This window comes from Balaenoptera physalus (genome assembly GCF_965194825.1).
Source record: "Balaenoptera physalus genome assembly, chromosome: 21".
In the NCBI taxonomy this organism is placed as follows: domain Eukaryota; kingdom Metazoa; phylum Chordata; class Mammalia; order Artiodactyla; family Balaenopteridae; genus Balaenoptera; species Balaenoptera physalus.
This window is the reverse complement of record NC_138902.1, coordinates 802741-828399: the sequence shown is the minus strand read 5'-3', so window position 1 is coordinate 828399 and position 25659 is coordinate 802741. Positions and strand designations below refer to the sequence as shown.

The following is a 25659-nucleotide window of genomic DNA, read 5'->3' as shown; positions in this document are numbered from 1 at the left end:
CTTGCGGGCGGAGGGGCACCAGGGCATGCTGGTAGACCCGCCAGGACCATCCCAGCTACAGCCCCGAAGCGCAAGACCGGCTTCACACCACATGAATCTGCTCGGCCAATCTCCGGCTACAGCAGGAAGCGCCCAAGCCTCAGCACCACCGGGACAGTCGCCGCCAGCATCCCGCCTCCCAGAACTCTGCCTCGTGCTCGGCGGCCTAGTCACAGCCCTCGCCAAAGTCGCCGAAGCTCCGGAGGGAAGGGACGATCTCAAAGCTGTCGCTGTGTAGCGCCCGGCAACCGATAGAACGTACCCGGGACGACCCCCGATCGCCGGCCGGCGAGGGTGCAGCGCGGGCCGCCCAAGCACCCGAGCTCGTCCCGGGTCGTCCGATTCGGAGCTAGCTCCCAGCTCGGTAAGACGCGGCGCAACCCTGGCAACAGAGAGGAAGGGGCGGGGAGCTGGGAAGTTGTCGCCGCGAGGCTGCAGCGAAGGATCCACGAGCACACGGGCGGGTCCCTGATCCCATGGCGGACTTAGGGGTTTTGCGGGGACTCGGGTTGTGCGGAGTGAAAAACTGAAACCATGAGAGTACTCGGTAAAAACATGTATGAATAATTTTTATTTGTGATTTCATAGTGGAGTCCTTGTGAAGCATTTCTTTAAAAAGTCCAGAAGCCATCAAAGAAATGAATGGTAAATTTGACCACCAATTGATCTTTACATATTCCACAAGCAAAGTCAAATAACAAACGGCTGTGTGGGGAACATTTGTGCAAATTACATATGTAATAAAAATATTGATATCAGCATTACTTAATATAAAAACAGAGTATTTCAAAAACATAGCCATTAAGTGGAATTAGGTAAATAAATTCTAGTTAGTGCATCCCCACAATGCATTATTATCAATTTGTATTTGGGTTACTGATATTTTTTTTAAATGAAGAAGATCTATAGGTACTGACTTAGATGTTGATAATGAACTATTCAATGAAAATAGCCATTTGTAGAAATTCCAGGGTGGTTAAAAAAAAAAAAAAAAAAGCCAGCACCAACAACAGGATATGCATTCATCTTTTAAAGAATGTGAGTTAGAAAGGCTAAGGAATTAGAATAGCTAAAGCAATTCTGAACAACAAGAATCAACTCTTCCCTATAGCCTGGTGTCTGCAGCCAGAAAGATGAGTGTTTTCAGAAACAAAGATGGGCTGCACCTCCTGCTTTTCTGCCCCATCCTACTACAGCTTCCAGGCAGGAGCTGGCATCCCAGCCCCTAAATGCTCCACCCAGACCCAGATGCAAGTGGGGACCTTGTGTAAACTTGACTCTGCAGACCTGGGCTCCTCAGCCTGTTCCCTCATCCTGGGTGCCCCTAGACATTCACTCAGGCGCCCCAATCATCCCCACCAGGGGCTGCTGGCTCGATTCTGCATGGTTTCAGCCCTTCACTCCATGACCCTTGAGTTGCTTTCCCAAGGGAAAGAATTCCCCTTACACAGCAGATGCGAACCAAGGGGACACCTGAACTTTTGCACCTGGACTCATCATACACACTTTGTCCTCACATCTGGTGATGAACACCTGATGAGAGTGGAGATGATACAGGCAGCACCTCCTGACCCTAAGTTTAGTATAAAACTTGTCCAGTCATGCAGAGGGGTGGACATTGCCTAAAGGCTCTCTGACTTTTTAATGATAGTATTCCTGAACAAATAATAAATAACATATAATAATATATAGCTTTTATTTATTGGGTTTTGTTATGTGAGAAGCACTTACCTATTAGATCATGTAATCACTCAACTCTCTGAAGAGGTTATGAAACTTATTCACACATGAAAATTGTGAAGTTCAAAATGGGAAATAATTTGCCCACAATCAAAGCTGATTAGTGGCAGAACATGGATATTTCTTGCCTTGTGTTGTCTGTAGATTTAATAAAAATTGGTGGAACACAGGGTTTATTTATTAATTCCCAAGTACAAATATTATAATTGCTAACCCAGAACTCAGAACTTACATTCTGTCATAGAATGTGCTGGTTATTTCAAACCACTTATGTGATATTCCTTAATTATGAAAGCTATTGTGTATTCAGAGTGTGCACATCTCTGTGATGCATTTGAAAGACATATGCCAAGTCAGCCCAGAGAAATATTGGACTTGACCTCAAGAAGGGTTTGAGCTTTTGATACACACAGCTGCCTTTTCCCAGTGCAGTCACCCTCAACCATCACCTCTGGATACTCTTGGGGATGGAGAAGCGTGAACCAGAAAGTACAGCATGTTTTTAGGAATCAGCCACCTTCCAGTTGTGGCTATAAACTTCATCAAAAAAGCGAGGCCCTGTCAGAACCAACACAGAGGAACCTGCACAGGGATGTGACGCTGGAGAACAACATTCATCTGTTCTCTGAGGGTGACACTGTCAGCATTTACTTATTTAATAAAAATCATCCAGAACAGCTTCCCCAGAGTTCACTCCCCTCCCCACCCTGACACATATACACTCATAAAGCACTTACTAAAACCTGGATGAAATGATCTTGTTCATATTTTTACTTCATGTTTGTCATGTCAAAAGGTAGTAGACTTTCGGAGAACTGTAGTATGTCTTTCTTGTGGCTCCATATCTAACACTCAGACCAGTGCTGGGCACTCACTGCATGGAGACCTTAAGTAGATAAATAAATGCATTAAATATTTTCCAAAAACCATTCTGCTGAGCAAATTCTGGTGGAGTTTAACCCTACAAAGTTACACAGAACAGATATTGTCCCTTTAAGATTCAAATCATAGGGTTGGCATTGAGTTATGCTATTGGATTTTCCTTTTTAATAAAGTTTAATCCACTATAAAACAATTGATTCACACCGGTCAGAGGAAAGGCGGAAAAAAAAGGATACTGCAGTCTCTCAAAGTCCTGGGACCTAAGCATCAACAGACAGTTCCTTAACATCTGAAGCAAAGGTCAGCGTCCTTCTGCTCTGGGGAAGGGCCGGTGGTGCCTCCAGTGCTCAGGACGCCCTTCCCCGTGCTGCTTTTTACGTTCGCCTCGCTCTTCCTCCTGACGTGAACCTGAAGACCACACGCAGATCCCAAAGCAGGAATCCAAATCCACATACATTTTTCCACAAATGGTTTTTTCCTCTGCAAGTAGATGTGATTTCCCAGCTGTAGCAGGAGAAGAGGTGTGGAGGAAGAAAGAGGATTCCCAGAGTCCCAGCTCAAGTTGGGCTCCAGGCTCCTGGGATTCTATGTGGAGAGGGGCCTGGTCAATGAGAGAACAGGACCTGTAATGTCAACTGCAGATTTCCTTGAGGAAGAAGTCTTATGACATCTTGTAAGGTCAATGCAGAAATATCGCTCCAATAGTATCCTAATTCTTTGAGCATATTAATCTCTACTCATCTAACTTTATGTACATTCCTTGGCTTCTGAGAAAGTGCTCTTTCTGTTACTATTATTCATGTAGCAACATTTGTTTGTCCCTCCCCTTTGTTGATTTACTGTATCTTAATCTCCCCGACATCCCACCTTCATTTTATTTTTCAGTCATTTTACTCTTAAAAATAGTATACATCATCAGTGTTCTATATCGTGTATCTAATTGTTGCTATATTCCTCCATTTCACATCTTTTCTCTGTGTTAAAGCCAATAGTTGACACATACTTACATTAGCCTTGTGAGCATTTGCAAAATTCTCCTTCCCCTAAATCACTGTAGCTATTTATTTTCTCTTTTTTTCAGACATGGAAGGTGACCTTGAAAACCATTAAATGATACCCACACAGCATACGTTCAGGAAGGACCCATTTATCTGCAGGTCAACGGTATGTTTCTTGAGGATGAACTCAGTCGTCACATTAGAGACCTGGTAATGGGATAAATTAGGAGTTCATGAGAATCTTCTGATGGAAAAAAAGCCTGAGCATAAATTCTGTCCTAGTAGAAAATTTTGAATACTTTAAATTTTGGAATAACATTTCCCTGAAGACAAACTGGAACTTCAGTTTCAATAAAAGGACAATTGCCTCAATGTAGCTCATGGATATAATGTGTGAAAAATAAAGACTTAAAATTTAATCAGAAAGTTATGGAGGTGAGAGGCTACAAAATAGAAAATCAGTGTGAATTCAGCAAAGTAACACTGCATGGGAATAGAACAAACATGGGGAGTTTTTTTTTTTAAAAAAGTACACCAGTGAGAGAGCAGACTAGAGTCAGCACGTAGAGAAATGAGTACATGGACGTGCATGGGCATCTGTAACAGCCTCTCCTTTCCTTGCACATAGCAGAGACTCCACTCTGGAGGAAAGTCCATCGAATGTAATGCATGTGAGGAGATTTCACATGCAACAACGTGAACTCCGCATGTATTAACTCAAACAGGAGGGAATCCTTATAAATGCTATGAATGTGAGAAAGAATTCAACTAGAGCCCTCACCCTTATATACACCAAAAATTCACACAGGAGAAAAATTCTATACTTGTCAGTAATCTGGAAGAGCCTTTGGCCAATATTCCTTTTTTACGTATCAATAACAGAAGGTGAATTATAATGTAGAGAAACCATAGAGAACCCACCAATGTGGGAAAGCTTCAGTCAATGCTCTAAACTTAGATGGCATGAGAGAACTCACCCTGGAGGGACCCCTACAAATGTTATGAAAGTGGGAAATAGCTCAGCTGGAGCTTTGCCTTTATACACATGAAAATCACACTGGAGAGAAACGTAAAAACGTAGTGAATGTGGGAGACCCTTCATCAGAGGCCAACTTTCATTCACATATATGAGCTCAAATAACAGAGAAGTCCTATGTCTGGAATAACTATGGAAGAGGTTTCAGTTGAAACTATGTTACTTCAAAGTCGTGGACTCATTCACACTGGAGAGGAAACCTTGTGAGTGTCACCTATGTGGGAAAACATAAGACAAAACGATGACCTTAGACATCATGTGAGAAGTCACATTGGGAAGAAGCCCTATAAATATAATAAATGTGGAAGAACCCTTAGATGCTGCTCTCACATTTGTATGCACCAGAGAACTCAGGAAGAGACACCCTATATCTGCAAACAATGAGGTAGAGCCTTCAGCTAGAAATTCTCTTTCTTAAACCACCAGGACACTCAAATGAAGAGAAATCCTAGACCTCTACTCATGGTGGAAGAGTCCTCAGTTGGAGCTCCAGCCTCATCACACACAGAGAACTCAGAGTCAGCATTAATTCAATTAATCCTGTTACTTAAATTGTTTTTTTTAAAATCAGTCATCAATTTTCTACACATCAGTGTGTACATGTCAATTACAATCGCCCAATTCAGCACACCACCATCCCCACCCTACCGTGGTTTTCCCCCCTTGGTGTCCATACGTTAGTTTTCTACATCTGTGTCTCAACTTCTGCCCTGCACACCTGTTCATCTGTACCATTTTTCTAGGTTCCACATCCATGTGTTAATATACGATATTTGTTTTTCTCTTTCTGACTTACTTCACTCTGTATGACAGTCTCTAGATCCATCCACGTCTCAACAAATGACTCAATTTTGTTCCTTTTTATGGCTGAGTAATATTCCATTGTATATATGTACTACTACTTCTTTATCCATTCGTCTGTCGATGGGCATTTAGGTTGCTTCCATTACCTGGCTATTGTAAATGGTGCTGCAATGAACATTGGGGTGCATGTGTCTTTTTGAATTACGGTTTTCTCTGGGTATATGCCCAGTAGTGGGATTGCTGGATCATATGGTAATTCTATTTTTAGTTTTTCAAGGAACCTCCATATTGTTCTCCATAGTGGCTGTATCAATTTACATTCCCACCAACAGTGCAAGAGGGTTCCCTTTTCTCCACATCCTCTCCAGCATTTGTTGTTTGTAGATTTTCTGATGATGCCCATTCTAATTGGTGTGAGGTGATACCTCATTGTAGTTTTGATTTGCATTTCTCTAATAATTAGGGACGTTGAGCATCTTTTCATGTGCTTCTTGGCCATTTGCATGTCTTCTTTGGAGAAATGTCTATTTAGGCCTTCTGCCCATTTTTGGATTGGGTTTTTTGTTTCTTTAATATTGCGCTGAATGAGCTGTTTATATATTTTGGAGATTAATCCTTTGTCCGTTGATTCATTTGCAAATATTGTCTCCCATTCTGAGGGTTGTCTTTTCGTCTCGTTTATGGTTTCCTTTGCTGTGCAAAAGCTTTGAAGTTTCATTAGGTCCCATTTGTTTATTTTTCTTTTTATTTCCATTACTCTAGGAGGTGAATCAAAAAAGATCTTGCTGTGATTTATGTCAAAGAGTGTTCTTCCTATGTTTTCCTCTAAGAGTTTTATAGTGTCTGGTCTTACATTTAGGTCTCAAATCCATTTTGAGTTTATTTTTGTGTATGGTGTTAGGGAGTATTCTAATTTCATTCTTTTACATGTAGCTGTCCAGTTTTCCAAGCACCACTTATTGAAAAGACTGTCTTTTCTCCATTGTATATCTTTGCCTCCTTTGTCATAGATTAGTTGACCATAGGTGTTGGGTTTATCTCTGGGCTTTCTATCTTGTTCCATTGATCTATGTTTCTGTTTTTGTGCCAGTACCATATTGTCTTGATTACTGTAGCTTTGTAGTATAGTCTGAAGTCAGGGAGTCTGATTCCTCCAGCTCCGTTTTTTTCCCTCAAGACTGCTTTGGGTATTCGGGGTCTTTTGTGTCTCCATACAAATTTTAAGATGATTTGTTCTAGTTCCGTAAAAAATGTCATTGGTAATTTGATAGGAATTGCATTGAATCTGTAGATTGTTTTGGGTAGTATAGTCATTTTCACAATATTGATTCTTCCAATCCAAGAACATGGTATATCTCTCCATCTGTTGGTATCATCTTTAATTTCTTTCATCAGTGTCTTATAGTTTTCTGCATACAGGTCTTTTGTCTCCCTAGGTAGGTTTATTCCTAGGTATTTTATTCTTTTTGTTGCAATGGTAAATGAGAGTGTTTCCATAATTTCTCTTTCAGATTTTTTCATCATTAGTGTATAGAAATGTAAGAGATTTCTGTGCATTAATTTTGTATCCTGCAACTTTTCCAAATTCATTGATTAGCTCTAGTAGTTTTCTGGTGGCATTTTTAGGATTCTCTATGTATAGTATCATGTCATTTGCAAACAGTGACAGTTTTATTTCTTCTTTTCCAATTTGTATTCCTTTTATTTCTTTTTCTTCTCTGATTGCCGTGGCTAGGACTTCCAAAACTATGTTGAATAATAGTGGTGAGAGTGGACATCCTTGTCTCGTTCCTGATCTTAGAGGAAATGCTTTCAGTTTTTCACCATTGAGAATGATGTTTGCTGTGGGTTTGTCATATATGGCCTTTATTATGTTGAGGTAGGTTCCCTCTATGCCCACTTTCTGGAGAGTTTTTATCATAAATGGGTGTTGAGTTTTGTCAAAAGCTTTTTCTGCATCTATTGAGATGATCATATGGTTTTTATTCTTTAATTTGTTAATATGGTGTATTACATTGATTGATCTGCGTATATTGAAGAATCCTTGCATCCCTGGGATAAATCCCACTTGATCGTAGTGTATGATCCTTTTAATGTGTTGTTGGATTCTGTTTGCTAGTATTTTGTTGAGGATTTTTGCATCTATATTCATCAGTGATATTGGTCTGTAATTTTCTTTTTTTGTAGTATCTTTGTCTGGTTTTGGTATCAGGGTGATGGTGGCCTCATAAAATGAGTTTGGGAGTGTTCCTTCCTCTGTAATTTTTTGGAAGAGTTTGAGAAGGATGGGTGTTAGCTCTTCTCTAAATGTTTGATAGAATTCACCTGTGAAGCCATCTGGTCCTGGATTTTGTTTGTTGGAAGACTTTTAATCCCAGTTTCAATTTCATTACTTGTGATTGGTCTGTTCATATTTTCTGTTTTTTCCTGGTTCAGTCTTGGAAGGTTATACCTTTCAAAGAATTTGTCCGTTTCTTCCAGGTTGTCCATTTTACTTGCATAGAGTTGCTTGTAGTAGTCTCTTAGGATGCTTTGTATTTCTGCAGTGTCTGTTGTAACTTCTCCTTTTTCATTTCTAATTTTATTGATTTGAGTCCTCTCCCTCTTTTTCTTGATGAGTCTGGCTAATAGCTTATCAATTTTGTTTATCGTCTCAAAGAACCAGCTTTTAGTTTTATTGAGAGTTGCTATTGTTTTCTTTGTTTCTATTTCATTTATTTCTGCTCTGATATTTATGATTTCTTTCCTTCTGCTAACTTTGGGTTTTGTTTGTTCTTCTTTCTCTAGTTCCTTTAGGTGTAAGGTTAGATTGTTTACTTGAGATTTTTCTTGTTTCTTTAGGTAGGCTTGCATAGCTATAAACTTCCCTCTTAGATCTGCTTTTGCTGCATCCCATAGGTTTTGGATCATTGTGTTTTCATTGTCATTTGTCTCTAGGTATTTTTTGATTTCCTCTTTGATTTCTTCTTGGTTATTTAGTAGCGTATTGTTTAGCCTCCACGTGTTTGTGCTTTTCACGTTTTTTTCCCTGTAATTCATTTTTAATCTCATAGCATTGTGGTCAGAAAAGATGCTTGATATGATTTCAATTTTCTTAAATTTACTGAGGCTTGATTTGTGACCCAAGATGTGATCTATCCTGGAGAATGTTCCGTGCACACTTGAGAAGAAAGTGTAATCTGCTGTTTTTGGATGGAATGTCCTATAAATATCAATTAAATCTATCTGGTCTATTGTGTCATTTAAAGCTTCTGTTTCCTTATTTATTTTCATTTTGGATGATCTGTCCATTGGTGTAAGTGAGGTGTTAAAGTCCCCCACTATTATTGTGTTACTGTCAATTTCCTCTTTTATAGCTGTTAGCAGTTGCCTTATGTATTGAGGTGCTCCTATGTTGGGTGCATATAGATTTATAATTGTTATATCTTCTTCTTGGATTGATCCCTTGATCATTATGTAGTGTCCTTCCTTGTCTCTTGTAACATTCTTTATTTTAAAGTCTATTTTATCTGATATGAGTATAGCTACTCCAACTTTCTTTTGATTTCCATTTGCATGGAATATCTTTTTCCATCCCCTCACTTTCAGTCTGTATGTGTCCCTAGGTCTAAAGTGGGTCTCTTGTAGACAGCGTATATATGAGTCTTCTTTTTGTATCCATTCAGCAAGCCTGTGTCTTTTGGTTGGAGCATTTAATCCATTCACGTTTAAGGTAATTATCGATATGTATGTTCCTATGACCATTTTCTTAATTGTTTTGGGTTTGTTTTTGTAGGTCCTTTTCTTCTCTGTGTTTCCCACTTAGAGAAGTTCCTTTAGCATTTGTTGTAGAGCTGGTTTGGTGGTGCTGAATTCTCTTAGCTTTTGCTTATCTGTAAAGCTTTTGATTTCTCCATCAAATCTAAATGAGATCCTTGCCAGGTAGAGTAATCTTGGTTGTAGGTTCTTCCCTTTCATCACTTTAAGTATATCATGCCACTCCCTTCTGGCTTGTAGAGTTTCTGCTGAGAAATCAGCTGTTAACCTTATGGGAGTTCCCTTGTGTGCTATTTGTCATTTTTCCCTTGCTGCTTTCAATAATTTTTCTTTGTCTTTAATTTTTGCCAATTTGATTACTATGTGTCTCGGCGTGTTTCTCCTTGGGTTTATCCTGTATGGGACTCTCTGCGCTTCCTGGACTTGGGTGGCTATTTCCTTTCCCATGTTAGGGAAGTTTTCGACTATAATCTCTTCAAATATTTTCTCGGGTCCTTTCTCTCTTCTCCTTCTGGGACCCCTATAATGCGAATGTTGTTGCATTTAATGTTGTCCCAGAGGTCTCTTAGGCTGTCTTCATTTCTTTTCATTCTTTTTTCTTTATTCTGTTCTGCAGCAGTGAATTCCACCATTCTGTCTTCCAAGTCACTTATCCGTTCTTCTGCCTCAGTTATTCTGCTATTGATTCCTTCCAGTGTAGTTTTCATTTCAGTTATTGTATTGGTCATCTCTGTTTGTTTGTTCTTTAATTCTTCTAGGTATTTGATAATCATTTCTTGCATCTTCTCGATCTTTGCCTCCATTCTTATTCTGACGTCCTGGATCATCTTCACTATCATTATTCTGAATTCTTTTTCTGGAAGGTTGCCTATCTCCACTTCATTTAGTTGTTTTTCTGGGTTTTTTCTTGTTCCTTCATCTGGTATATAGCCCTCTGCCTTTTCATCTTGTCTATCTTTCTGTGAATGTGGTTTTTGTTCTACAGGCTGCAGGATTGTAGTTTTTCTTGCTTCCGCTGTCTGCCCTCTGGTGGTTGAGGTTATCTAAGAGGCTTGATGGGAGGCTCTGGTGGTGTGTAGAGCTGACTGTTGCTGTGGCAGTCAGAGCTCAGTAAAACTTTAATCCACTTGACTGTTGATGGGTGGGGCTGGGTTCCCTCCCTGTTGGTTGTTTGGCCTGAGGCAACCCAACACTGGAGCCTACCTGGGCTCTTTGGTGGGGCCAATGACGGACTCTGGGAGGGCTCACGCCAAGGAGTACTTCCCAGAACTTCTGCTGCCAGTGTCCTTGTCCCCACGGTGAAACAGAGGCACCCCCCCCTGCAGAAGACCTTCCAACACTAGCAGGTAGGTCTGGTTCAGCCTCCCACAGGGTCACTGCTCCTTCCCTTGGGTCCTGATGGGCACACTATTTTGTGTGCACCCTCCAAGAGTGGGATCTCTGTTTCCCCCAGTCCTGTCGAAGTCCTGCAATCAGTTCCCACTAGGCTTCAAAGTCTGATTCTCTATGAATTCCTCCTCCCGTTGTCGGACCCCCAGGTTGGGAAGCCTGACGTGGGACTCAGAATCTTCACTCCATTGGGTGGACTTCTGTGGTATAAGTGTTCACCAGTCTGTGAGTCACCCACCCAGCAGTTATGGGATTTGATTTTAGTCTGATTGCGCCCCTCCTACCATCTCATTGTGGCTTCTCCTTTGTCTTTAGATGTGAGGTATCTTTTTGGTGAGTTCCAGTGTCTTCCTGTCGATGATTGTCCAACAGCTAGTTGTGATTCTGGTGTTCTCAATAGATCAGCTCAAGAAGAACTTCAGTTTTGTCTTACAGAAGGTGGGCAGATATCTCTTCAAGTCCTCTGGGGGTCAGAGAAGGCTGGTTTTGATGTAAGATGGTGGGAGAGAATGCCCGTGGAGAAAGACTCAGGCCTGCCTCCACTTTTGAACATACATCCCACGACGAAGCACGTTGCTCAGATATATCTCTGCAGAACACTAATTACCTCACCTTTCCCTACTTCCAGTCACCTTTCTCCAGGCCTATGGCCACCCTGCTTCTTTATCCCGCAAATATCTCAAGCCTCTGGACTTCAAGGAGGGGTATCTAAGACTTGTTCTCCCGTTGCCTCTCTTGGCTGCTTTGTGAACAAACCCTTTCATTGCTGCAAACCTCAGTGTCTCAGGGTTTGGTTTGCTGTGCATCAGATGCACAAATTTGTTTGGTAAAGGAACAACAGTGTTCTTGTCGTGATTTTGATCAAAACATCTTTAATCTGGGAGTGGATTGGAGAGAGGTAGCTCTTAACTTCCCTTTTGGATTAGGCTGTTCCACTGATGTTGATTTACATTGAAGAAGTCTGAAATTCTGTATATGAAGATGTATAGTGGCTAGTTGAATTAGAATCTCTCCATATTACATTTTTTTTAATCCAAAAGTGAAGCATATACCCTCCCAGAGTCTATGCACAAACAGTGCACTCCCCTGCTCGACATCCATGTAAGAGTCAGCCCCAGAGCCCCCAGCAGATCTGAGTGTCAGGTAGAGACCGGAAGGAAAGGAAGCCAGTGTGCTGGGTCCTGGTGGTGGTTATTGACAGACACCATCAGAGGGATTCCCACTCAGAAGCTGTAGGCTGCCATGAATGGGAAATAGTGAGAAGAGGTCTCATATGTGATGGTCAGAGAATTAGCCATGAGAGAGTGAGAAAAAGTGACATTTGCAGGTCTGAGCATTAACTGTGAAAGCGCCAAAAGGAAAGCGCCTAGAAAGGGCCATGGGGCAGAGGACAGTCTCAGAGCAACAGCAATGGTGTAGAAGCAGGAGGTCCCTCTGAAGGAGGTTATCTTTGGAGGCTTGCGGTAAAACACAGTATGCTGCGAAAGATGAGGCTTGTGGAAAACAGTATAGTAAAAGTGAATCAGAAGACATATCAGGAAGAAAAAGGATCTGTACTCCGTAGCTGCACGTAACCATGGCAGCCATAGAGGTCGATCTCTAAATAACAATTGAAGTCACCACCCACATGCCTCTCACCACCTCCTCACTTATAAACGCCAAGATATGTGGGTGGGTGAGGCTGGGTTTAAAGTCAGGGGAGCAGCAGTGACATATCAGGCATCCAAGTGGCTAATACAGGCTTCTGAAAGAGCCCAAAATATCTGGTTTCTTTCCTGGATCTGTACATAAATGATACTTCTGGTAGAGTTGGCCTTGAACTTGTCTTTCACATGTCCACTCACCCATCCATAAGCTACAGTTCACACTATCTCTCAGGCCAGCAATGACAATTAAAGTGGAACCTATTCACAAAGTCCTCGGAGGTTCATGGAGTTGGAACAAAAAGACCCACGTGGTCATCCACTCTCATGATTCCATTCCTGCTCCTCCCGTTGCTGTTACCTGGGTCCCACACGAACCAGACCACCTGCCTTAACGTGCACATGTGGGATGGAGGTCCCTTTCAGTTCATGGACGCTAGATATTTAATGATGGCTATAACAGGTATTCCAAATGTCATCTCAGGCACTGGCCTAGTTTGATTTCTTTTTCAGAAAGTGGAGCATGGGCCATGTGTACCTACCCCACTTATCCCTGATTTTTCCTCAATCTCCATATTTCCTTTTAACAAAAAATGAAATCTAAAGAAAGAAGTTAAGATAGAGTACAGTACAGTGAAGCGACACCAAAGTACAGTGTCACAGGATGTAGGTATTTGCACTTGGATGAGTGTCACCACTGTCCTCTCTCAGCCAAAGACAGGCAATGGGGGCTCTTCCTGCAATAACCTGATGCCTCCTGACTGTCAAGTGTCCCCTCGCCTGTTTGCAGGGACATTGCAGGTGTTGTGCCGGGTTAATAAGGAATTGTCCACACAGGGAGGTCCCCACCGGCTCTGCAACATCTCAAGCACAAACCTGGACCCCACGTGACTCATATCTGGGGCTTCATCTCAGGCCCAATAACCCAGATGCTCCGGTTTAGATTAAAGACTAAACATAAAAATTGTTCCCATGACATCCTTCCCGAGTAAACTTGAGAGCCCATCCAGATGCATTCTGTCCCTTAGGTGACACTCTCCCACTCCCAAAGAGTGTGGAATACAATCATTTCTTCACCCCCCGGCCGCCCCCAGTTTTCTTAGTTTCCCAGAAGGGTCTGCTTCTTCCCAGCACAGATCCGCCCTCTCCCATGTCTCCGTCTAAGAAAGCTCAGGCCTCAGCCATCAGTCCAGGCAGAACGTCCCTCCAGCGGAAGCACCTCAGGTGACCTGACAGGCCCAGAACACGAGCAGGTGCCACTAATGCGGGGAGAAACCCGTGGGCTCCCTCCCCGGCTACACCTCCTGCCAAGCCTCGCTCCCCCGAGAGTCATTATCCTGAATCCTGACGTCTGTGCACAGCAGCTGCCTGGAAGGGAAGAGGTGCCCAGAGGGGAGCAGAGCCCCATCCTGTCCCAGCAGCTCTCAGTTCTCGCTGTCACTTCCCACCGCCCGCCATGGGCTCTCTTTCCAGCTTTCATATGGATCCCAGGCCCTCCTTCAGAGAGTCCTTCTGCTGAGTCCCTAGCCGCAATTGGGCCTCACCTGCCACAGATGGACTTCCTGTCCCCAAGAAAACAGGTTCAGTTCTTTTAAAAAATTTGAGTTAAAAAAATTGGGAATGACATTTTATTCATTTTTTTCCCTTTCTTCCTCTATCTTGTGTCTGACTTTCTAAACCATTGGAATGTTTACAACACTCCAGGTCACTGAAAAGGGAGAATTTTCAGTTAGTTTTCAAAGACGATGAGGGAAGGGATGGTGAGGGCTTCTGCTGGATGGTCCATGAGACACGAGCACAGCAGTTACCCAGGACCACCGGAAACCTCAAAGACCAGGACAGCCAATGTGCCCCTGAGCAGTGGTGGCCGGTGCTCACTCATTGGCAGCAGAGGGTCTAGGGGTCTCAGTGGGGTTTCCTGATGCCCTCACCCTGCTGATGAGGGATGATTTCTCTCCACGATGATTCTCATCCCCCATCAGTAAACCCAGCCATGTCCCCTCACCCCTGAAGCCACAAACCCTCCAAGATCAGCTCTCTGTCCACCCTTGTCTCCTCTCTCAGCCAGAGTGAAACTTGTCTCCTCTCCTGAGACAGGGTGGTCTGTGTCATTCTCTTCCTCTTTCCTCCTATTGCTGGGCAGGTTATTACTGTGCTGGTCTCTATCAGAGTGTCCTCATTCTTGTTTTCTAGAACCTTGTCTTCATTCAGTGAATTTCACCTCTTCCAAATGAAAGGGATTGCTTTTCAAAATAACTATTTCCAGTTTGGACTTAAATAGCTTATTTTGAAAATATAAAAGCAGAACATACGACTGTTCTTCCTATTTGAAATCTTGTGATAACAAACTAATTCTCTTTGAGGCAGCATAGATGCCTCTTACTAACTAGAGAAAGGGTCATATTGAAGAAAATAATAAAAAGAAAAATAGAGAAAATTATTTCATGATATCTCCCTATGTCTGTTTACAGTCTAATATATAAAAAAATCAAAGGAGTCCCCACAAAGGGTAATCTTCAAATGCAGCATTTTACTTTGGGAGAATAGGATCAAACACTCTAGAAAGTTTCCAGTATGCATGTATTTGTAAATCATGCATTAAGACAACAATGCAGGTAAGCATGGTAATTCAGAAATGAGTAATAACTAAAGCTTGCTCAGATACTGTCAGCCAGGGGTAATTTTTGGATCGTGTGATGTTTGACTCAGTTCCTATAATCCTAAGTGTTATGGAGCTAGACACTATCACCCTTCCTTTTTTCATGGATGTAATACTGAAACCATGTCCCTTTCTGGGTTAACAGAAAGTAGTGACTAACAGAAATCCTTCAGCTTGCATTACAGAGCAACAGATAAGGGCATAGTGTGTTGAAAACCTGCCTCTGCTGATTGAACTCACTTTAGCTATTTTTCCCTGTCTTTCTTTAATTCCATACACTCCAAGCTTCACGTAACCTAGGGAATATATAAGAAAACACTTTAACCACCCCTCTAGATAAGGCCCCCGACTATGGGTCACCATAGTAACAGGGAGGTTTAAGTTGTTTTCCAGGAACTTCGAGTTGGTTCCTGTTCAGTTCAATCCAAATTAGAATGGTTGGGATCCACCACCTCTAAAACTGGGTCTGCCCAGGGGTCTGATGAGTGACCATTTGATGTCAGAGGGCCCAAACCTCCAATCTCAGAATATGCTGAGTGCCTCCATTTATGAACATGCATCTCATAGAAGCCTGTGATGCAGATACACCTGGGAAGAACACTGATGACCTCATCTTTCCCCCACCGCCAATCCCCATTCCTCATGCCTAAGGCCGCCCTGCTTCTTTATACTGGAAATGTCCTCGGGCCCTAACTTTCGGGTAGGTGGATCTGACATTTGTTCTCCTTTCTCCTCACTTGCCTGCTTCATGAATAAACCCTTCTCTGTTGCAAAGTTGGCGTCTCAGTGTTTTGCTTGCTGTGCATTAGGCAAGTGAACCTGGTGCGGCAACAATATCTGTAGTTAAATTTCAGACTTATTGAGGTAGAATTGACATAAAATCGTAAGATATTCAAACTGTACCTCACGTTGATCTAAAATATGTATAAATCTGAAAAGATGCCCCCCGCCTAGTGAATTAACACATCCGTCTCCTCACATATTTATCACTGTGTGTGTGTCAGAGAACATTTAGGTTTCACCCTCTTAGCAAATTTCAATTACAAAAACAGCGTTATCAACCATAGTCACCGTGGGTTACATTAGATCCTCAGACCTTATCCATCTTATAGTTGAATGCTTGTTCCCTTTTACCAACCCCTCCCTCTTTACCCCAACCTGGGAACCACCATTCTTTTCTCTATTTCTATGAGTTTGGCTTCTCATGGTTGTAATATCTGAGGGATGTAAGCAAATACAAAGTTGCTTTCTCAAGGTCATCCCTCCAATTGTGCGTTATCTTCCATATTATGTAAAAACACTCTCAACCAACAATGGATCAGGTCATGTCCTGAGAGGACTTACAGGTTGGAAAGCATTATTTTGGAAATTGATGATGGGATTAATCAGTTTCACAACATAGAGCAACCTAATTTGACATCACACAAAAATGGATTTATTTATTGTTAGAAGGTTGAAGTTAAACCAAACCCATACAACTGGTGTATAAAACTAGTCACCAAGGGAAATTAGATATTTCCAAGGACAGATGGGATATACTTTTGCAGGATAACATGGATTTCTTTCGAGCTTGTGCTCAAAAAGACTAGCCTCCAGCCATGACCCTTCCGGTATAAACAGCCAAAGCAGCCCATCACCATGCTAATAACCATTCCAGTTACGGCAACTATGGCTGAAAGGAAGCTCTGGTGACAAGATTTATTTTTAAAGTATAGAACTACACAGAAGAGTGATGCCAGAGCTGTGGTTTTATTTCGCCCTGTTTGCTTTTAGTTATGTGGCTGAGATTTAATGAGAAAACTTGTATAGAATCAATCTTTAATAAATCAGGTAGGCTTGTTTAATCTTCTCATCTCTTGATCATTAGGATAAGATCAAAGTGAAAATCCTGCACACGGTAAAGTATATGGAGCACTTAATAATCAATTCATCACAGAAGAAAACACTTTAAACCAGGAAGCAGAAATGTGCAAGACCCACAATAGTAAGCAGTTTTAGCCAAGGATGGCTTTGTTTGAGACTACCAAGGATTCACCATCAGTAACTGGATGAGCTTTTTATTCTGATCTCTCCGGTGAGAATATGATTCCTCCTCCAAACGTCTGGCTGTTGTGCCAGAGGTGGCGTCAACCTAAGCATGTCACTCACGCTGCTGAATGGGTGGAGATCACCAATTTCAGAGAGCTTATGGATGGAAGCAGGGGCACTGCACTGCAATGAGCAGACAGAGAGAGAGTATATGTATCAGTGATGTGACTTATAGGTCAACCAGGAACAGATTTTTGATCTCCCAGAAATGGAAGCTTGAACCATCCATTTAGGAATCTCCTGATCAAGACTAGTTAGGTCATCTGCCCGCAAGGCCCCTCCCATCCCCTAAAGGAAAGGAACCTGGCAATTAGCAACCAGCCTGCTGCCTAGTGTAACTTTCTTTTTTTTTTTCTTTTTTAAATTTATTTATTTATTCATATTTATTTTTGGCTGTGTTGGGTCTTCGTTTCTGTGCGAGGGCTTTCTCTAGTTGTGGTGAGTGGGGGCCACTCTAAATCGCGATGTGGGGACCTCTCACTCTCCTGGCCTCTCCTGTTGCGGGGCACAGGCTCCAGATGCGCAGGCTCAGTAGCCGTGGCTCAGGGGCCTAGTTGCTCCGCGGCATGTGGGATCTTCCCAGACCAGGGCTTGAACCCGTGTCCCCTGCATTGGCAAGCAGATTTTCAACCACTGCGCCACCAGGGAAGCCCTAGTGTAACTTTCTTGTCTCTGCTCCCTTCCACATGTAAAACCTCTTGCTTCTTTAGCTCTTAGAGCTCCTTTCTGTCTGCTAGACGGGATGGTGCCAGATTCAAGAATCACTGAATAAAGCCAATAGGATGTTTAACATTTACTCAGTTGAATTTTTTTTTAACACTTTGAAAAATTTTCAACTGATTTACCAAGATATAGAGCATCAAGTTACCTAAGTATCAATATGTGTAAGAAAAGATCTGTAAAATAGCTTCATGTTAAGGGTAAATTGATCCGCTGAGGCACTTTTTCATCAATGAAGGGTCAGCACAGGTCCTGGGAAGAAACGGAGTGTGAACTTTGGCCTTGTGGGAAATGATGACAAAGACACAGGAAGCAGACAGAAAAGCAACCCTGTGTTGACCGCAAATTCCCAGAACAAAGTCCTACTGGAAACAAAGAGACTTTTATTGGGGGTTTGTTAGGACTGCAGCCCAGAAGACACACATCCAAGAAGCACTTGAACTGTTTCCCCACAGACTACAACATGGGGAAAGTGTATAAAGCCAAAAACCTACAAGGTTACATAAATTGTTTGTCAACAAGTAGGATTGAAGTTGTCAAGAAGTAAGAGGCTTGTTAAGCAAGCATTGGTTTGGGTTCAAAATAAATATACAGTTTTGAAGGAGGGTGATTTTGAAATTCCAGGGTTGCAACTGGCAGCTGCTGGCAGACGTTGTTTGGAAAATGGCTAGTGGTGTCCTTGAGTTTGATACAGCTCCAAAAATTCAAGTTCTCAGTGATGCAGGGATGTATGTAAAACCACATCGACAATGGCCACTCGACTCTATATGGATGCCTGAAGCATAGTTACTCCATTTTGATTTTTAAATGGTCTTAGATATGTCATCAACCACAAATGAGCTCTGAAACCTCCCTGTTTACAAGATAGCTAGCACTCATCTGTGTTCATCTTGGTCAGGTGTTCCCCTGGTGGATGACTGCCATTTCACTCTGGCCACAACTGGAGACAAAACACAACACTGGAGAGATACCAACACTGACAACATGTGAAAGAGGGAAGGAGAGGGGAACTAGGCAGGACCAAGAGTGCAGGCAAAGATGCAGAAGAATGAAGACCCAGTGAAGCTAACTGTTGTAGGTATTCATCCCTTGAGCTAAAGAATATCCACCTCTGTACCCAGTCCAGTCATCAAGATGCCCTTTGTAAAGTGTCTCTAATTTCACACTGGAAATATAAAATACATAATAAGATGACACTGTATGCCTATCATGTCCAAGACACTGTGGAATTTTACAGGCAATTTCTTATTTCATCATCAAGACAATATTATCATGTCCATTTTACACATAAGGGCACTGAGGCTTGGGGGTGGTGATGAGGGACATGCCCTGAGTCACAGCTCCCATGAGGCAGAGCTGAGAGGCCCCTCAGGTCTGTCTGTAATTCTAAGCTGAGTTACCAGGTGGAGCACGAGGTCAGTCAAAGCTCAGGTCTTTATACAAAAAAAAAATCAAAAACAAAAGTAAAAGCAATTATTTATGTGAGATTTTTGAAGCAATGGCATTAGTTGAGGATTTCATTAACCAGGCGTGTAGTATTACTAAGTTATATGCTGTCCTGCTGCACACGTGCTTTCCCCTCCGTGATTGGCAGGTGGCAGGTGAGCTGAGGCTGCGGCGTCCCCTGCGGGACCCTGGCCTGACCTCTGCTGTCCGAGGGCCCCTCTCCCGTCCTCTCCACTTCTCGCCTCTTCTGCTGTGACTCCTTCCACCCCCTCCCCAGGTGTTCTGTACTCCGCCCCTTCTGCCTGTCGCTTCTCTTACTTCACTCGCTTTCCTCTTGCGGTGCTGTGGTTGCATTTCTTTCCCACTCGTGACCCAGTTTTCACATTTTCTCCCCATCTGCTTTGAAGGCTCTGCTTCTCTTGGGGTCTGGTCTGCTCTCAGGGTCCTTCGCCTCTAGGGAACCTCACTCCATCCTCATCCTCAGGTCGTGTTGTGTGTGACTTCCCTGGTCACAAGAACTTTTGTCCTCTCTGTCCACACTGACAATATGGCCATGTTGACCAGGTCACTCTTCATCACCGTGGCCTTGAGGTCAGGGCTGGACACATAACTCACCACCTCAGGGATGTTCAGTGTCAGGAAGAACTTATCTACTTCCTGATGTAGGCCGAGGAACAGCAGTGGCTGTGACATGTAAGACGTCCCCATGAGGCAAGGGAACAGGCAGAGTCAAGGTGGAATGACAGGAGGCTGTCTGTGAGGGGAAGGTGACAGGGTGGCCGGGCCAGCCCTCTGTCCAGGGACAGGCTGACACCCTTGTTGACTGAAGCAAATGCAAATTAACCAGCGGCCTGAGTTCGAACCCCCAGGAGGTAATGGCTTCAGATCTTTGTCCCCTGTAGCAGGTGGACGCCTGTGAGTCTGGGACAGCCTACGAGGGACACAGGAGAGCCGAGCCAGGCAGGAGGTCACAGCCCACCGAGCCTGCAGCCACCAGCACCCGCTGGGGAAGCAGAGACAGACAGAGGGCTGCCAGTCACCAATTCTCACTAAGGGAACACGGCAGGAGGCTGATGCCTGAGACTCATTCCCGAGACCCTTCGTCATGGTAAAAATCAGAAGTAGCCATTTGTAGAGTCTGTTTAGCAGCAGCTCTAATCCTACTACACCGGGTTCCTACCAGGAAAAGTTGAGGCCAGAAGAAATTGTTGCCATCATCCCTTTGCAGTCATTTGTTCATTATTCAATATTTACTGAGGACTGGCCGTTCCTGTCACTAAGAATACCAAACCAAACCAAACCAACCAACAAGCAAACACCCCTCGCCCCCAAATCTTCTCTGTAAGAAACTCATCCTTTCATGGTGTGATAGAAAGTAAAAGAACATCACATCACAATGCAGTGGAGGTCGATTGCTTTGGGTAGGAGTCACAAGGACATTACAGTTTTTTCCTGAAAAACAAGAAGGTTCCCCATCAGGTAGGGGATGGGGCTAACCAGAAGGGCAGAGATTGTGAAAATGAACCAGGATCCTGGCGTCCTCTCCTCCTCATGCCCACACACACGCTCTGACCACACTGGCGGCCGCACCATCTTAGAAGTCTCTGAGCACCGTCTGGCCCAGAGAGTTTTCCATCTTCTTCTGTGGCTTGATGAAACTTGCTACTACTCCAGCAATAAATGGCTCTTTCCTTCTTTGTCTTCATGGCCTTTACTCAAATGCCCCCTCCTTAGAGAAAGATTCCACACCACCCATGGAAAATATCAGCGCCGGTCTCTCTGTCCCCTTGTCCTTTTCTACCTTTTCTTGTAGCTCCTACAGCCTCCACAGACGGGATCTTAATCCCAAGTGCGGGCTGTGGGTGAAGGGAGATGGGAAGAGTGGGTAGGGTGGCATCTTCTCCCCACAGGCTTTGCTGCAGGACGAGCTACTTTCCTTCAGAAACAATGCAGACATATCAACTCCAGGTAAATTGAAATTCAAAGTGAAAGGCAAAAACCAAAATCTTTAGACACCTACATAAGGAATGTTCTTATGATATCAGGGAAACGAAGAACTTCTTAAAAGTTCACACAAAGTGGAAAACATTAAAGAAGAAGATTGATAAATACTATCATGTTATGATTAAGAACTGCTCATTAAAAAGCAACATAAAAAGAAGGAAGACATGAATTAAGTGATAGGTGCAATCATTATAAACAACTTTCAAATATCGACAATAAATGATGTCAAAAAGACATCAACAGGCATTTCATGGAAGGTAAAATACGGAAGCCCAGTGAAGATTTTCAGAGATGGTCACTCTCATTGGTCATAAATTATATGCAAATTAAAATCACAGTCAAACAATTTTCCACATTCTACAGTTGGGCAAATGTTTAAAAATGGCAATAAGAACATTGGCTCACATGTGGCATAAGAGGAACTGTCATTCTAGTTTAATAGGAATATCAGCTGTGATTATATTGTACAGCTAGTTGAGTACATTCCTGAGGTCTTATCAACTGTTACCAAGAAACAGAGCAGACACATGTGAACCAGTTCCGTAATAATAATGTTAAGAAATATTCAAATATTCATTGCAAGTAGATAGGATAGATTTTGGTATATTTAAAATATGGACTACTAAATAGTAAAAATAAATCACCTGCATGCAGCAACATGGATAAATCTCAGAAAAAAATACTGGAAACAAAACAAAAATTACATCTCAAACAGATAATGATTATGTGATTTTACTTATATAAAGGAACAAAAGAGGAAAAGCCAAAGTGTTGTTTAGGAATTCATATGTATGTGGGACTCTCTAATGAAAGCCAGGGAATGTCAGAGAGTTGAGAGGCACAGAAGAATTAGAATGTTCTATTTCTGAAGGTGAATGGGGAGAATATGAGTATTTTTTACTATACACTTACATTACCTATGCAGTTTCTTTACATATTTCTCAATAAATAATGTATCACACGACAAAATAAATTACAAGTGGCATTTATATATAAAATTTGATATAGTACACTTCAAGAAGAAAATAAAAATATTCCTATGATCTTGAGGCAAGGAAGACCTTTATAAACTGTTATGAACTGCATTGTGTCCCCCAAATTCATAGGTTGAAGCTCTAACCCCCAGTATATCAGAATGTGGATGGACTTGCAGATGGGCATTTAAAGAGGTAAACCAATTAAAATGAGGCTGTTAGGGTGACCCTAATCCAATCAGACTTCATCCCTGTAAGAAGAGGAAATTCGTCCCAACAAAGGACACAGGGCTGTGTGCAGAGCGGGAAGACAATGTGAGGACACACTGCGGAGGCCGCCATCTGCAAAGCCAGGGGAGAGGCCTCAGGAGAAACCACACCACATGACATTTTGACCTTGGACTTCCAGCCTCCAGAACTGTGAGGAAATAAATTTCTGTTGTTTAAGTGTCCCCGCCCCCAGCCGGCTGTGGTATCTGATATGGCAGCTGGAAGAAAATGATACATAAGCATTATCCTGAATGCCAAACTACATAGAAAAACCTTAAAGGGTTTTACTACACAACATTGTTAAATTCTTATAGGTCAAGAAATAAGAGGAGAACTACAAAGTCAAAATGTTATTTATAACATGATTCACGGAAGTCTGATATTCCTAATAAATAATTCCTACAAATATATAATAGTATAAACATTGTAGCAGAAAAATCGGTAAGATACATAGGTGGGAAAATTCAGATGAAGAAATACAGATGGTTACTAGAAAACAGGAAAGGAAATCAGCCTATCTGTATAAATTTAGACTGAAATAATATTTTCCTTTCTATGAAGAGAAAAGAATCTTTTTACATAATATCTTACCTGCTAACAAAGACTCCAGCTTTCATCCATGAAGATCTGCATGCTCTTCAATTTTTTTCTTCTTGCCCATTTTCCGGTAAATGCAAATCAAAAGCCTTTAAAATGGTTTCTATTTGACCTAGAAATTTCTGTTGTCATTTCTGGGAAATTATCTCAAATAAATAATTAGGTATAATATTTTAACTATCAGAATGCTTACTCAAAAATGAGAAATAATCTTAAATGCTCAACAATAAGAATTTGGTGAAACAAAAGTACTACCTTCAATATCAGGCAAGTATTTAAAATGGAAAGGAAATAAAACAAGAGAGATCCTCTCTTACAGGTAGATTTTTTGGGTTGTGAGTTATAGGTGAATTTAAATATCTCGTTTCGTGATTATCAATATTTTTAAAGCTTGCTACAATAAATATAAAGTATTTTTGGTAATAAGAGAAATCTGTTAGCAGAACTTGAAGACTACTTCAAAAGAAACACCAGTACAATCACTGAGCTCTGAGTAGCACAGGAGGTGAACTTTCTGTGGGTGTGAGGGCCCAGGAATCAGACTAGCCTGGATTTAAATCTTGGTCACTCACTCATTCACTCTGTGTTCCTGACCAAGTTACTAAAGCACCAAATTTCAGCTCTGTGTTCTCGAAAATAAGGAGAATATTTGTGCTGCCTCAGTGCTTTGTTATGAGGATTAAATAAGATCCTGAAATTAAGGGCTCAGGTGGGCACAGAAGAAGGCTGCTTCCTGCCCACCCTCAAACCACATACAAGGGAAAATGGAGTTTCAGCTGGAAGTCATTAGGTCCCTGTGGATCAAGGTGGATGGAGAAGTAGAAACAAGTCAGGAGCGATGAGAAGGGTCCAAAGCAGGCCCAGAATCCAGGGCTAAGACTGACCACCCTGTGGCCCATTTAGACAAGTAACACATAATTATCTCAAATCATTCATAGGGTTTATCAGGGATTGCTACGTGCCCGAGATATGTGCTAATACACACATTACCTCATGTAATTCTCCACACAGCTCTATGATATGATAGTATTGTCGTCTCTGCTTTAGAAGTAAGGAAAGTGAGGCATCGTCCCTGCTTCCATCTGGACGCCGGGTGCTCAGCTGCTGGTTAGGTGCAGATGCAGAGACCTCAGGAAAGCCTCTCAGCATCTCCCTTTCCTACTCAGAGGCTCTCAGAACTCCTCAGTCAGGTGCTGGGCACACAGCTGTTCCCCTTGGTGCCCTGAGGCTCCTCTGCCCATGATGCGCTCTTTCCTCGCAGGAGAGGGGCTTCTGAAATGATTTTCTTGAGGAAACATTATCAGTGTCACCCCTCCTCATTCTAACTCGCAATACAAGGAAATTTCACTTACCAGTGTTAAAATAAACCTGTTAAAAAAAAAAATACACTTCCCTACCTCTATTTGTTTCCTATTGCTGGTATAACAAATTACACAAGTTCCTTCTCTTACAGTCCTGGAGTCAGAAGTCCAAAATGGGTCTCACTCTGTGGACATCAGGTGTGAACGGCGCTGTGTTCCTTGGAGGCTCTGGGGGAAGTTCTGTTCCTTCACCAGCTTTTAGAGGCCGCCACACTCCTTGCTTGTGGCCCCAGCACCCACTGCACTCCCGCCTCGGTCACGTCCTCACATCTCCTCCACCTGTGACCCTCTTAACTGTCTCTTTCACTTCCGAGGACCTGTGTGATCACAGCGCACCACCGCAAATAACCCAGGAGGGTCTCCCCAGCTCAAGATCCTTAACTTAATCACCCTACACAAGTCCCTTTTGCCAGGTGACTTTACATCTTCATACTGGGGGTTAGGGCCTGGACAACTTGAGGGGCCATGTTTCTGCTGGCCAACTACCTTTCTGCGTCAGTTGAAAGGACGTTATTTTACATAATTGAAAATTTTCTTCACGACACTTTAGAATACAACTAAGTACTAAAATATGAGTTACAGATAATCAAACAATGGGTGTAATCAGCGTGGGTCTTAATAGATGGTTACAGAATAATGTTTTGTTAGTTTATTACCAGCAAGAAGCAAGGCGTGCACACTATATGGGTGACAGCCTGTCAGGGCAGCTTCGTGGAGGACGAGGTGGGGAGGGCAGGTGGGGTGTGCACAGCCAGGAATGAGCCAGGAGGGGACCCCGGGAAACACAGGCACAGAATCCAATGGACAGCTAGGCCTGCTGAGGGGATTAGGCAGGAGGAGCCGAAGACATTAGTGTCGCGGCTGGGTGGGCAGGATGCAGCTGTGGGTGTGGGTACCCCTGAGATGCTGATGCGGCTCACTTCAGTTATTTGCGCAAGTACCCCGCCCTCTTTAACACCTAGTCTCACCCTCGTGTCCTGATCTAGAGTCCATTCAACACAAAACACAACGCAGCAGAGTGTTCAGACCACAGAGTGAGGTCCCGACCATTGAGGTCAAGGAGAAGCACAGGGAAAAACAAAGGCCTTGAGTGAAGAACGGTGAACCCCACTTTGATTTGAGGGCACGCAGGGTGCAGCAAGGGCAGCGAGCAGAGACGCACTCCTGGCAGGTGCACATGGCCTGGAGCAGGTGTCCCCAGGTGGCCTCCACTTCTCTGCCCAAAACTCGCCCAGACCTGCTGGAGCTCACGT

General features: G+C 42.8%; 1 long non-coding RNA gene across 1 annotated transcript; it reads left to right on the top strand.

Annotated features, from left to right (window-relative positions):
• Window positions 1-265: 265 nt before the first annotated feature.
• On the top strand, window positions 266-4035 carry LOC309651676. The gene is made up of 2 exons (XR_014258304.1): window positions 266-403; window positions 3743-4035. It is a non-coding gene; the product is annotated as an uncharacterized lncRNA (long non-coding RNA).
• The last annotated feature ends 21624 nt before the right edge of the window (window positions 4036-25659 follow it).